Here is a 9,636-nt window from a genome sequence, read left to right as displayed (position 1 = left end):
AAATTCTGTACACCTATGCAAAGTACTAATGATCGTCTTATCTGTGTAGGTAGGCTTATGAATGCTTTCATTTTCTACTTGAACTTTACTGTATTTTTCACTTTTTAACTTACAAATAGATAAACACTATTACTTACAAACAGTTCAGAACTATTATTAAAAATTAAGCTGTGATAGTGTAGTTGTAAATGAAATAGTAAATAAAGTTACGATATTTTAATGAAATTTAAGGAGGTGACTGAACTAATATTGAAAATATCCAAAAACACTTTTGTTGACACACTAATGAGCACGTATTTTTTGCAAAGCAGCTTCATAGGGTGTGCAGTGGTCAGATTCGACTCCCACATTCTCCGGAATGAACAGTGGCCTGGCTTGAAAACTCCCCCTGCCATTCTTTCACCTCTCTGCAGAAGACACGATTATCAGGTGATTTCGAGCTCTGCCAATTTGGATAGTTTTGAGTATAGATTATTCTCTTTGCTTACATTATTCGGACGATTGATTAACTTCAAATTCTAACATAATTATCTCTCGACTACTTAATTTTCTAGAATGGGGTCTCTCAACAGATGACCTTTCAGCTGGAGAATTCTGTCATGGGGCCGTCCTGTGCACTGGCGGGTGCTCAGCAGCCTCCCTGGCCTCTATTTGATGCCAGGAGCCCTTCCGCACTCATTGTGGCAACCAAAGATGCTCACAGACATTGCCAACGGTGTCTGGAGGGGCAAAACCACCCCCAGTTAAGAACCACTGCCCTAAAAGAAGCATTGTTTTTCACAATTAGAGAAGCAGAGTTGTCCATTTCTGTACCTAATTTGCACTCCATTTTCAAACTCACTCCTAATTTTGTAATACTTTTATGTTTAGACATTTAATACACGAAATATTACATCAGTAGAATCAGATGGAGAGGTCCATGACCTCTTTGATAGAATATTATTAAGAAATCAGTTTCAGCCTGCAATTATAAAATGGGGTAAAATTATTCACTCATGGTATTCAAAATGAATTTTTTTTTTTCTTGGTAAAAAGTATTCCAACTAAATTTTAAAATGATGACCTGGGTTTTTTGTTTTTCGTTTGTTTGTTTTTGTTTTTTTGAGATGGAGTCTCGCTCTGTCACCCAGGCTGCAGTGTGGTGGCACAATCTTGGCTCACTGCAACCTCTGCCTCCCAAGTTCAAGGTATTCTCCTGCCTCAGCCTCCTGAGTAGCTGGGACTACAGACGTGTGCCACCATGCTAGGCTAATTTTTTTTGTATTTATTTATTTTTTCAGTAGAGATGGGGTTTCACTCTGTTGGCCAGGCTGGTCTTGAACTCCTGACCTCAGGTGGACAACTTGGGTTTTTATACATCCCAGAGGAACATCTCCTACTCTTGGCCTGAACATGAACTGCAGCTGAAACAGTGTTCCTTTTCTCCAGGTGAAGGAATGTTTGAAAGAAGAACCTGAGAGTTGAGTAGTGAAGCTCTGACGGGCAGCTAAGGACATTTCTGGTGGTGAGCACAAAAATGCCCAAGGCAGGAGTCAGAGAAACATCCTTAAGAGATACCAGGTTATTCTTTTCTGTCAAGGTAACCCTGCTCTGGTTTTATTCCTGTCCACCCAATAACTTCGCAGCAGTCAGTGCGTGTGGAAAGGCCCTGCTGCATCCTTGGTTCCCGCCTGGGAACACGCTCCTTTGCGGTGTGATGGTTTACTCTGGGTTTTGTTTTAATCGTTATCTTACTCTATTTGTGTCTCTCTCTGACTTGTAGGTTTTAACATGTGCTGACTTAAAGGAAGACATCAGGCTGTAGACAAGGGGTTGCAGGCTCCAGTGCTCTAAGGCCCAGGGAGGTTGGGAAGTGAGGGGAGCAGCCGGGGCAGTTGAGGGGGCTTGTGGGGGCAGCTCTGGGGACTGTGGAATTCATGCACGACTGTGCATCCCATATCGACAGATGGCCCTATTTTTAAAGACAAGTCAGAAATTCATATTTTATGTGAACTTTTCCTATTTTTAAACGTGCCTAACCAATTTAAAAGAGATTTAAAACATTTTGCAGCTTGAACACATTTCTGCAAGCCAGGCGCAGCCCCCACACCGGGTCAGAGGACCATCTGTTCATTAGGAAGCCGGCGTGGAGCCTGTTTCCACACCTGGTAATAACCCTTCAGATGGAAACACTTTGCAGTTAGATGTGGTGAGCATCTTGCCAAACGCCACTTCTGAAAATTCTGTAAACTCCTCCCACCTCCCTAAAGATGCCTGGTGTGGGGCTCACCAGCCTGTCTGGCAGACAAGATAATCAACTCGAGGAAGGCTCTGCACGCAGGTCTCCTGGGCTGAAAGAGCACTGTGGATGGAAAGCCCAGGGGCTCTGGGACTGGAGGGATCAGGGCGGATTTTTTGCAGGTGCGTGCTAGGGTTCTTTATCTTCATGTGATAGGAAATGGAAGAAGAAATGGAGGGCAGCTCTAATAACAGGCAGGAAGCCAAGGAAATGCTGCAGCTCAGATGGGATTTTTGCAGGTCTCACTCCTCTCCTTACCTCTTTGCATTTGGAATTCCCAGAGACACTTTGCAAGGACTAGCATTGATATCTCGGTGGGGTGATTATTGATATTCATATGCAAACCTGGAGATCTTCAGAGAAGGAAACGAGTACATAAAATCATCCACAGCTTGGAGCTCGGACGCGGATCAGCGCCAGACCCTGGCTGAGATGCACGGAACTGCGTTTAGGCTGCATTGGTGGTGAAGTGCCTCCATCTCCCGGCAAAACGCAGCTTCACTCTTTACGCTGAGATAATTTTTGACCGAAATGTGTGGTCTTAACCTATTCTATTCGGTTTCATGTAACTTACCTTTGTCCATAAATGGTGGTAGAAAAGCTCCCCAAAGATGAATTTATAAAAGCTTCTGAATATCTGACCTATTACATTTAGAAACAGAGTCACATTCTAAGACACTGGGGACTAAGGACTTCAACATGTGAATTGGAGAGGATGCAATTCAACCCATAACGACGGTATAATTATTATTGGCGTAGAAGAGAAACCTAATCCTTGCCCCATTGATCAGTCGCTCCAAAAAATTTTTGGAGCGGTGACAATTTGTAATTTTTTAAAACTTTCCTAGCAACCTATCACAAAACACTCCTGCAGGGCAGTTTGACCTATCAACAAAACTAATTAAAATTATCTGTGTTTTAGAAAATTAGCAGTGCTTATTTGAGATGCCTTGGAGACAGGAATCACTCCAGCTCACCATGGAAATCCCACTGGATATCACTGGCCTGGAAACAGCTTAATGTTTCTGAGCAAGAAAACAGACATGAACATTAGGTTTACACAGATTCCTTGAGGCTGTACCTTTGGAGAGACTTGTATCTATCTAGGTCTAGAGAGAATTAAAATAGAAAGGCGCTGAGACAGCCACGGGGCCCCTGTGATCTGGACAGTGCTGTGACTCCCATCTAGACAGTCCTAGGCAATGGTGTCCATACAGAGGAGAGACCCAAGGCTTGGGTCATCCATGAGTGATTGGCCTTTCCGGTTTGGATCAAAAGCTGTAAGCACTGCTGCATCTAGGAGATGTTCAGGCTGAGGTCTGACCTCCTGGGCCTCTCCCTACACCCACAGCTGTCTGGTTGCACACTCTACAGATTCAGGTATTTGACCTTCAGAAATGAAGGTGCAAGACAGTGGTGGAGAATGTGGGCTGACTCCTCACATCCGTTTACCCACATGGAGCCGCATAAGCCAGTGGTTTTGGGCCCTGTGTATGTGCGTGTGTGTGTTTGAGAACTTATGTATTCCTATGATCTTTTATTTCAAGATAACCAAAGAAAGATGATTCCTTACCTGTTTCTCATCACCAACCTGTTGACAGTCCCTGACATTTTACCCTAGGTAATTGCTTCTTTGCTCATTCTCCCTATCTTCCTAGAAAGGACAGTTCATTCACTCATTTGTCAAGTATTTATTGAGGTTTTCTGTATGCAAAACATTATGACAGAAACTATGGATGTGAAAAAGGTGATTAAGTCATAGACCCTGCTTTTAATGAATTGATAATCTCCTAAAGGAAGTTACCCAAAAGACTATGAATACAAGCAAAAATGTACACCTGCAGAAAAAGGTATGTTCTGCAGTTGTGTAAGAGTCTATAAATATCAATTAGATTGAGGTAGCCGATAGCGTTGTCCAGATCTCCTATGTCCTCACTGACTGTTCACCTAATTGATCAACCAATTACTGTGAAAGAGATGTGAAAATCTCCAACTATAAGTGCGAGTTCATCTATTTCTTCCCTTAATTTTTTTAATGTTTGCTTCATGTATTTGGAAAGTCTTCTTAAGCATCTGCACATTTATGACGGTCATGTCTTCTTGATAAGTGACTTTCACTGCTATGAAACATCTCCATGTCTGACACTACTCATCGTCTTGTGGTCTATTATCTGAGCTACTGCAGATTTCTAACACCATCCGCAGGGTAGATCTTTTAATGTCTTGTCACTATCAACCTAGTCATGTTACTATACCTGCAATGCATATATTGCAGACAGTGTGGACTTAGATTGAGCGTTGGAAGCACCACTATGGGAATTTGGAAAATTGAAATTAGAGACCCTTTGATGAAAAGGCGGCATTTCAAGTCACTGGGATAGATGGGCTTGTGGTGGGTTGGAGAGTGCAGGAACAGAAGTATTACAGGAAGGGCCCTGGGGAGGTCCCAATAGGTAAGAGACGGGCGAATGCAAGGAATGCCACTGAAATCAGGGAGGCAAGAACTTCAAGAAGAAAGAAGCGGCTGATGGTGTAAAATACACACAAGAGTTTTGGTAGAATGAGGACTGGGGAAAAGTCAGTTTTGACACAGCTCATTGTTCCTAGTCTATTATCTGAGCCACTCCAGATTTCTGGTAGCATCCATATAGTCTATCTTTTAATATCTTTTCATTGTTCTACTAAGCTCCTTCTGCATTTTTTCATGATTGCTATAAAGTTAGCAATATCAGTTTGTAATTTCCTACGGTCTACTTAGTTATTATTGTGCCACCTTATGTAAAATATAAAACAACTTTGCCATCACATATTTTTATTTATTTCTGGCAGTCATCCTCTGGCCATGAGATAAGTCAGCCTTGGAAGACATTAACCTCACAAGCAGAGGGAGAAATAGGTCCATCAGGGTCTACAGTAACCTAATGGAACTGCTGAACCAACCTGAACTAACTCTAGACATTTTTTTTTTTTTAAGACAGGATCTCTCTCTGGGACTACAGGCACACGCCACCATACCCCGCTAATTTTTGTATATTTTGTAGAGATGGGCTTTCACCATGTTGCCCAGGCTGGTCTCAGACTCCTGGGCTCTAGCAGTCTGCCCACCTTGGCCACCCAAAGTACTGGGATTACAGGCGTGAGCTACCCCATCCAGCCAGTTTAGACTTCTTGTTGGTAAGATAATAAATATCTTATTGCTTAAACCACTTATAGTCAGGGTTTTTCACGAATTGCAGCCAAAGCTGCTGTAACTGACAGAAGCAGCCTCTTCTTCAGTGCGGAGTCACTCAGTGCTGAGAATACTAGACACGCTAACTCAGACACAGCAGAGTGACAGGAGGGGCACATCACAGGGAAAGCACTGGGAAGGCAGGGCACGGAGGGGCAGGCCACTGTGCTCACAGCGACCCCCTTCTACCTAGGACTCTTAGCACTTTGTTCATAACATTTAAGCATAAGAGTGTTTTTTCAGAGTATAAGATACTCTTTTTCACCCTTTTTGCTCTAAGTAGTTCAAGAGAAAATAGGCATACTTTTGCCCTGTAACACTTCGCTTCACGTGATTTTGGTCGACAGCAGGGTATAAACAAGCCTTGTCCTATTTAGTCTTTGTCCTAAAAGTCACAGGTGGACCAGGCACGGTGGCTCATGCCTGTAACCCCAGCACTTTGGGAGGCCAAGGTGGGCAGATCACTTGAGTCCAGGAGTTTGAGACCAGCCTGGCCAACATGGCGAAACCCTGTCTCTACTAAAAAATACAAAAATTAGCTGGGCATGGGGGTGGGTGCCTGTAATCCCAGCTACTTGGGAGGCTGAGGCAGGAGAATTTCTTGAACCTGGGAGGCAGAGGTTGCAGTGAGCCGAGATCGTCCCACCGGCCTCGGGGACAAGGAAAGACGCAATACTCTGTCTAAAAAAAAAAAAAAAAAAAAAAAAAAAGCCACAGGTGAATGATTTTGACTTATTTCTTCTGATGATGAGCTCATCTGCTGTCTTGTCTGTGAGCATGTGGTCTGTAAGGTAAGTAAATACACCATCTTGTCTTATATCTCACTACCCTTCACCAGCCCATGTTAAAAGCAAGGCATACTCCCTCCTCCTCCTCACTTGTCAGTCATGCCTGAACTCCATGATGTGTGACTTCTAATGCATCATGGAATGGAAACCACACTCTTTAAGAGCACTAATCACTTCTCAATTCGCCAATCCAGTTGGCTTCTCTTCCCAGTCCTCGTTCTGCTTAAACCCTTCTCCATATTTTACACCATCAGCCTCTCCTTTCTTCTCAACGTTCTCTCCTCCCTGATTTCCATGACGTTCCCTGCAGTCGCCCATCTCTTAAATGTTGGGACCTCCCCTGGGTCCTTCCTATAATAGTTTTCTTTCTATAAGCCCACGTTCCATAAGCCCATCTATCCCAGTGACTTGAAATATGAATACCACGTTTTCATCAAGGGGACTCTCATTTCAATTTTCCAAATTCCCACCGTGGAGTTTTTCAACTCCCAATCAAACATCTTCATTTGTTTACCCTGAGAGACTTCAAGCATAATGTGTCCCAAGCTGAATGTTTGTCTGGGGAAACATTATCTACTCCCTCTCTTGCTCTCCCGCCCACATCTGTTTTTCCTCCCCAGTTCCCTCTCCTCTTACCTACTTGTCCAAACTCGAAATTCATAGCCATAAATTTCTACTCTCTTTAGTCCCCAAATCCACCTGCTCACTGAGGCCTTTTGATTGTGTTTATGATATTGTCCCACACTGCACCCTTGGTTGTGGGGCACACGGGGACCTGGGTTGGGCTCCAGGAGAGGAGAGTTAAGCCCCAGAGGTTGGGGCAGCGGCACAGCTGTCTCTCTCCACAGTGGCCAAGAGACTCGGCCCCTAGGATGAGAAAGAATCACATCTGTGCCCAATCCAGGTGGAATTTGTCATCTGAGGCTGCCTTTCCACCAGGCTCAGAAGCGGCCTGGGTCTGTCACCTGAGGGTGTGGTTGAACACTGAACATCCTGGGGATCAGTCCCTGTTTGCCTGGACACCTAAATGGCTGAATCCATTCAGAGTCCAGGTTCACAGGGCAAGTGAGGCTGTGGCTGGGACCCATCCAGCCCAGTGTTAGGCACCCAGCAAACAGGAGGAGGGGCTGGCACCAGTGCAGTTCATCAGGCTCTAGCATCAGTGCCCTTTCCTCTAAAGAAAGGTCACGTGCAACTCACCCTCAGCAGATAAGACAGGCCCTGAGGATGAAATGGGTGTGGAGCACGCACCCCCTCAGGATTCTGACCCGTTCTGACACAGAACAGGTGGTCAGTGAGTGCATGCTAAAGGCAGGACTGAGGGCGGTGTCCTACCCTGCCAATGTGCCTGCAGCCAAACAGTCTCTCCTCAAGTTTCCAGAACTTTCCAGTAAAATATACATGAGCCTCCACGGACGCGCACAGTGGTGAAAGTGTTGTTACATGACTGCACAGTCAGCAGTGTTCATGACTGTATACATCTGTTGAAACTCATCAATTTATGTTCTTAAAGTTGGTATGTGTATGTAAATGATATATCAGTCAAATTGATCCCCCCCAGAATAAAAGAGCCTGGTGTTTATGACATTTGGAAGCTGAAAAGAAGTCAACATTATAATACTTTTAATTAGCAACAGTAAAAACAGGGAAAAAAAGTCTTAGTGGCTATAAACAAATATGTCTTGAGTTTCATGAAGTGTGGGATTCACACCCTATCTCCCTTCCTTCCATTCCATGTTCAAATGACAGTACTGAACGTATTGAAAGTATTGTCACCTAAATCTTGACCAAGTCCGCCCCCTTTGGCATCTCCGCTGTGGCTTCCCTGTGGGGACACGACCCCCTGCGTGGCCTCACTTGGTCCCTCTCTGTTGCGCTGCTCTCCAGCGCACCATCCCATGCCCTGAGTGTGCAGCGTCTGGAGGATGTGCGTGTCTCTGGAGCTTCTGTGCTCATCATGGATGACAGCATAGAGTCCATGTCATGTGAAGACCCATGTTCAGCCTCTTCCTGCCCTCCAGGCCCATCCTCTGCACACATCCTCCCCTGGGGAAAGCCCTGAGGCTCTGGGGCCAGATGGCTGGGCAGTGAACCACCTTGTGGGCTCTTTTCCTCATCTTCAAAACGGGTACCATGGTAATAAGTGACAGCAGCAACAACAAGAAGAAGAAAAACACATCAGGGTTTCGAGAGGGCCACGTGAATTGATATGAGCATGTTCAATTTACAATAATGTCTGTATATTCTATGAGTTCAATATTGTGGGCCAGTGTTGTTTCTTACAATTTCTTGCCTCACAGTTTAAACTTCAGCAATTATAGAAATACTTGTTTGCTCCAGCACACACATACACGCACACATACACACCACGCATATACACACCATGCACATACACACCACACACATATACACCATGCACGTGGACACACACACATGCACATATACCACATACACTTGCACACACATACACCACATACACACACATATACAGCATGCACACACACACACCACACACATACACACATATACACATCATGCACATAGACACACATGTACATATACCACATGTGTGTACACATGCACCACATATACACACGTATACAGCATGCACATGCACATACACATCATGTGCATACACACATGCACCACATACACGTGTACACATGCACTATGTATACACACATATGCAGCACACATACAAACACACACCATGAATATGCACACACATATACACATCATGCGCATAGACACACGTCCATACACCACATACGCGTGTACACATGCACCACATACACACACATATGCAGCATGCACACACACATACCCCCAGCCTCACCTCTGCTCCTCTGTCCCCTGGCCAGATACTGCCCCCTTGGCTGCCTGAGTCCTGGCCACCCACAGCTCAGGACTCCTTCACAAGATGCTCCTCTGCCTCTCTCCGAGCTGAGTCAGGGACCCCTTTGCGCTCCAGGAATAACGTGAGTTATTCACACACTGGATAAAATGATGCATGTTGATGGAATCCTGGCACTTGGAGAGGGGTGTGCGTGCAGGTCCTGGTGAAGCAGGGGCACAGACTGGGTCCTCTGCAGGGGGCCCCCTCCATGAACAAACGTGGGCTCTGTTACACTCCCGGGGCCCCCCAGTACTCCCTACATCTACATCTGCAGCCAGGCCAGCCCCAGTAGGGCCCGCGAGGAGGGGCCCTGCCAAAGGGACCACGTGACTCTTCCCATCTGCACAATGGGAGCAGGGAATCCACGTGGGGGTGGACAGTGAGGGTGTGGGGTGATGGTGGGTGATGCTGGGCCAGGCTGAACCCATGGGTGTGTGCTCACTAT

The sequence above is a fragment of the Piliocolobus tephrosceles genome, chromosome X (genome assembly GCF_002776525.5).
Source record: "Piliocolobus tephrosceles isolate RC106 chromosome X, ASM277652v3, whole genome shotgun sequence".
In the NCBI taxonomy this organism is placed as follows: domain Eukaryota; kingdom Metazoa; phylum Chordata; class Mammalia; order Primates; family Cercopithecidae; genus Piliocolobus; species Piliocolobus tephrosceles.
This window is presented reverse-complemented; position numbering follows the sequence as displayed.